General features: G+C 43.6%; 1 protein-coding gene across 1 annotated transcript in view; it reads right to left on the bottom strand.

Moving 5' to 3' along the window:
• The window catches only part of Casc3 (cancer susceptibility candidate 3), a 16,881-nt gene that overhangs the window by 7,281 nt on the left and 4,030 nt on the right, over window positions 1-5,570 (bottom strand). The gene's annotated exons all lie outside the window — the stretch shown is intronic.

Here is a 5,570-nt window from a genome sequence, read left to right as displayed (position 1 = left end):
TGTAACCCCTCTGTACAGTATGTTCACAAAATAAAATAAAATGAAAAAAAATAAAATAAAAATTCTCTTTTAAACTATAGTTCATATTTTCAGCACCAGCATCTTTACTTTGCAAGAAAACCAACTATCTGTGCCTTTCATCCAGGACATGACAGCTGTACTGACATTTGAGTGTGTGGCATGTATCATTTAGAGAAATTTGGGAAACACAAAGACACCAAGGATATTAGGTGTTTTTGTGGTTAATCAGTTTTATCCTGGACCTTTCCAAATCTAACAAACTGCATGGTATCTACCTGGCACTGTAGTTAAAAAAAAAAAGGAACTGTTAGCTGAGGGCTGGTGGCTCACACGCCTGTAATCCTAGCTACTCAGGAAGCTGACATTGAGGATCTCGGTTCAAAGCCAGCCAGGGCAGGAAAAGTCTGTGAGACTATTATCTCCAAAAAAACCACCAGGAAACCGGAAGTGGTGCTGTGGCTCAAGTGGTAGAGTGCTATCCTTGAGCTGAAGAGCTGAGGTACAGTGCCCAGGCCCATAGTTCAAGCCCCACGATGACCAAAAAAAAAAGGACTATCCCTGAGTGGCAGTGGCTCTTGCTTGTAACCCGACCTACTCAAGAGGCTGAGATCTCAGGATCACAGTTCGAAGCCAGTCTGGACAGTAAAGGCCTTGAGACTCTTATCTGCAATTAGCCACCAAAACAAACAAACAAACAAAAAAACACAACTGGAGGTGTAGCTGTGGCTCAAGTAGTAGAGCATTAGCCTTGAGCAAATAAAGCTCAGGGACAGAGCTCAGGCCCTGAGTTCAAGCCCCAGACCTAGCACACACACAAAAAGAACTATGGTCTGGGAACGTGGCTTAGTAGTAGAGTGCTTGCCTCGCATGCATGAAGCTCTGGGTTCTATTCCTCAGTATCACATAAACAGAAAAAGCCAGAAGTGGCACTGTGGCTCAAGTGGTAGAGTGCTAGCTTTGAGCAAAAGAAGCTCAGAACAGGACAGTGGGACAGTGCCCAGGCCCTGAATTCAAGCCCCAGTACTGGCAAAAAAAGAACTAAAACTGTCAGGGAGTGCAGATACACGCTGGGCTTCACCAACCTCTGCCTTCCATTTCACCAGCCTGAGCTGACTCCAGTGTGACTGACTTTGTGAGGGAATTAGGGAGTCCTTTTCTTTCTCTCCCAGGTGAAAACTCATGCAAAGAACTGGCAAGTGAGCCAAGTTTATAGTCTAAATTTTATTATCTCCATGTCACAATGCTGATCACAAATGTGCACCCTTTAAAACAGTAACAAAAACAACACACATGGCAAAATCCTTGCAACTAAACACAGTGGACTGACAGAGACAACTGTCACAGTGTCTTAAGGTCTGGGAGTGTGGGCATGCTGCCCACAGGCTTGAGGAAACATCTTCAGGTTTAAGGCAAAGGGAAGCCTACAAAAGGCACAACCACCAGCTACCCTTAGAAGAACCTCTTATTTTCTCCTTATAGGGGAGTTACGGCTTAAGTGCTTTACCACCCTCCCCCCGCCCTTACCCCACACTGTGACTCAAAAGTGGTTAGGCCAGCTACCAAAGGAATATGAAGTGACACTGCTTGACAGAGATGACCACAACTTTCTCTTGCAGGTTCCCACAGGACAGGGACAGTGGCCAAGATTCTACTGGCAGACAGTGTTGCAGAAACAGAAAACTTCCAGAGGCAGCAGGAAGGTGGTTTGGTACCATGGCTAGAAAAGGAGGGAAAGCCCTTGCCCAAAAGGTGATTGGTTTCCTTAGGCCTTAAGCCCAGGTACTGTATCTTCTGTTTGTAAGAACAGGAGCAGAATTTGGGAAAAAATCAAGTAGTAACATCTATAACACTTGTAGCAGGAAAGTCACTGAGAAGAGCAACTGCAAAGGACAAGGTAAGCTGCTTACTGGATAGTACTTGCTTCTGGAGAGATGCATTGGTCCACAACAACTGGAAAGGAAGTGGTAGGAGGGATGGAAAGAAGAGAAGCGGGGCTTGCTAATTCCACTTACCTCAAAGACTGAGCCCTGAGGACAGTGTGATACATTTCTCTAAGGTGCACAGGCTTCCCTCCACCTCCCTCCCTCACAAACGCATCTGGTTTGCCCATTCTTACTTTCAGTAGGGGAAAACAGCCTCAGTAGGGGACTGAAGCCTACCAGAATACAGGTACTACTGGAAGCTCAGATTATACAACCAGCATCAAAAAGAAGAGCTCCTACTCACCCACTCAGTTTTTTTCCAATGGGACTCTATTTAGATGACTTTGCTTCCATAGAGTTACAAGAATTAAAAGCCAAGTATCAAAGTAACAAAGGTCAATCAAAAGTGAAAGGCCAGCTGTCTTTACACTTGACTGATATACTCTTAATAATCTGGGATGGAGGTCAATGACAAAAGGGAACCCAGAGATGCTAGCAAACCAGAAAGAACTTGTTTCATATCAAGGGAGAGAGAAGAAACAACACTAAGAATATTAATTTAAGAACAGCAAGCCAGGATTTAAAAAACAAACATTTCAGAAAACAAACAAATAAGAAATTCCCTGGGACAGAAGACACTTGCATTTTCCAGGAGACATTAAAGAAGATCAAGATACAGCTTCTGGATCTAGACTCAAAAGCCTGGGCAGTTATGTCTCTGCTCCTCTGAGCACAGCCAGCTCAAGTGAAGAATAGAGGACACCTGTTTCTCCTCTTTCCACTAGAGCCTATCCACAGGGGAAAGGGATGCTTCCTTTTCCAGTTGCTTGCTGGTAGGACTACATCCTATCTTTGGAGCCCTCTGGGTAGTAGTCAGCCAGCTGTACGTCTTTTCTCTCCTGAGTTCTCACCTCTGCTGTCCTAACAAGGGCTGGGAAAATGAAGAACACCAAAGTGTTAGTGGACCTCTGGCATTTTAAAGCTTTCTCAAAGGTTACATATCTTTAAAAAAAAAAAAAAACACAACTATTATTAGCATCTATCACTTGTACAAGACGGGGTTCACTGTAACATTTCCAAATGCATACAATATATCCCAATAAAGCCATCCCTTCCATCTCTCTCCTCCCACAATCCTTTTAAAAACAATTCCAACAGGTTTTACATTTCTGTTTTCATACAAACATATAAAGTACTTCCAGAATATTCACTCTCCATTGGTCTTCCCTCTTACTTTTCATCACACTTCTAAATAATGTGGGAGATTTGTTTTTTTGGTGCTGAAAATCAAAGTCAAGGCCTTGAGCATGCATGTGCTCTATCACTGAACCACACCTATAGCACCTAAATGATGTGTTGGGTTCCCCTCCATCCCCCATCCTGGGGCTTGAACTCAGGGCCTGGGCACTGTCTTGGAACCTCTTTGTGCTAAGGCTACATTCTATGCTCTACTACTTGAGCCACAGAGCCACTTCTGGCTTTTCCCCAGTAGTTTATTGGAGGTAAGAGTCTCACAGACTTTTCTGGCTGGGCTGGCTTTGAACCATGATCCTCAGATCTCAACCTCCTGGGTAGCTAGGATTACAGGCATGAGCCGCCAGTGCTGAGCTTTAAATAATGTGCCCCAATAATGTATTTTAATGACCTTAAAACAAGCAGAAATAATGATTAAAAACAATAAAATAGGACTGGGAATGTAGCTTAGTGGTAGAGTGCTTGCCTATCATGCATGAAGCTCTGGGTTCGATTCCTCAGTACCACATAAGCAGAAAAGGCCAGAAATAGTGCTGTGGCTCAAGTGGTATATGCTAGCCCTGAGCAAAAGAAGCTCAAGGACAGTGCCCAGGCCCTGAGTTCAAGCCCCAGGACTGGCAAAAAAAGAAAGGAAAAAAAAAATAAAACAGATGGGGCTGGGAATGTGGCTTAGTAATACAGTGCTTGCCTCGCATGCATCAAGCTCTGGGTTTGATTCCTCTGTACCACATAAACAGAAAAAGCTGGAAGTGGCGCTGTGGCTCATGTGGTATAGTACTAGCCTTGAGCAAAAGAATATCAAAAAAAGAGTTTCTAGGCCCTGAGTTCAAGCCCCAGAACTGCCAAAAATACAGGTGAGTGTGGCAGCACACATTTGTGGGATGAGGATTTTGAGTTCAACACCTGCCTGGGTTATACAGTGGGTTTGAACAACTCCATGGTCTTTTTCCTGTACCATCTCAAATTTAGATTTCCTTTTGTCTCTCTCTTTTTTTGGTAGGTAGTGGGGCTTAAACTCTGGGCCTGGGCCTTGCTCCTGAGCTCTTCAGCTCAAGGCTAGCACTTTTACCACTTGAGCCACAGATTTCCCTTTCTCTTGATCATGTTTAGACGATGCTCCTATATGTTTATCATGCAGTTTCCCAAATAAAAGTACCAAGTCAACAGCAATTTCTACGTTACTCCTACCCAATACATTCACAAAGTAAAGAAACTGACACATTCTCACACCTCCTTAAGCCTCCCAAATTATTCCATGATTGTATCAAGCATTAATGAAGTGATTGTTTATCAAGCAGTAAGCATGAATGTTAAGGGTTTTTTTTGGTTGTTGTTGGTTTTTATTGGTTGTTGTTGGTCGTGGAGCCTGAACTCTGGGCTTGGGCACTATCCCTCAGCTTTTCAGCTCAAAGTTAGAGCTCTACTACTTGAGCCACAGTGCCACTTCTGGCTTTTTCTGCTTATGTGGTGCTGAGGAATCGAACGCAGGGCTCATACATGCAAGGTAAGCATGAATGTTAAGTTTTAAGACTATAGCCACAGAGCCGGGCAGTAGTGGCTCATAATCCTAGCTACTCAGGAGGCTGAGATCTGAGGATCGCAGTTCAAAGCCAGCCGGTCGGGAAAGGCCATAAGACTCTTATCTCCAATAAACCACCAGAAAACCTGAAGTGGCACTGTGGCTCACATGGTAGAGCGCTTGCCTCGAGCTGAAGAGGTCAGGACAGTATCCAGGTCCAGAGTTTACGCCCCATGACCGATTTAAAAAAAAAAGAATACAGTCACAGTAAGCTATGTACTTACTCTCATATGATGTTGGACTGAAAAAAATTCAAAAAGTTGTATTAACTGGAACCCCTGCTTACAACCTGAAACAGAAAGGAAATCTGTTAGGAGTTTAAGTTTTTTGTTTCTGTTTTTGTGTTTTTTTTTAAAACAGAAACACACCCTGAAAAGCAGAGAAATCCTCTGGAGAAAAGGAAAGCCCAGAGATGTGGCTTGTGCTGTTAAGTATTAGAAGGAGTTCATACCTCAGGTGGAGGGGGCTTGATGGACACTGGCTGGGGAGTCCTTCGAGGTGGAGAGGGCTTTGGCTGCACCTGCTGTTGGGCAGGGTTATAGTAGGTCACTCCTCCATAGACCTGTGATGGGGCCTGAACCCCGTAAGCCAGGAGAAGGTAAGTTTAGAATTCATCTAACCTATGAAAAACAGTAAACATCTAGCTACAAAAATATAAAGAATAACTGTAAAATTCGTAATTTTTCAAATTTTTGAGATGTTTCCTTCAAAATAAAGCACCTATGCATTTCTGCCTTAATATGTGACTACAATGCTCTGATTTTCTTTTTTTTTTTTGTCAGTCGTGGGGCTTG

This window comes from Dipodomys ordii, unplaced genomic scaffold (assembly GCF_000151885.1).
Source record: "Dipodomys ordii isolate 6190 unplaced genomic scaffold, Dord_2.0 Scaffold7, whole genome shotgun sequence".
NCBI lineage: Eukaryota > Metazoa > Chordata > Mammalia > Rodentia > Heteromyidae > Dipodomys > Dipodomys ordii.
The sequence above is the reverse complement of the archived record's forward strand: the minus strand, read 5'-3'. Positions and strand labels throughout refer to the sequence as shown.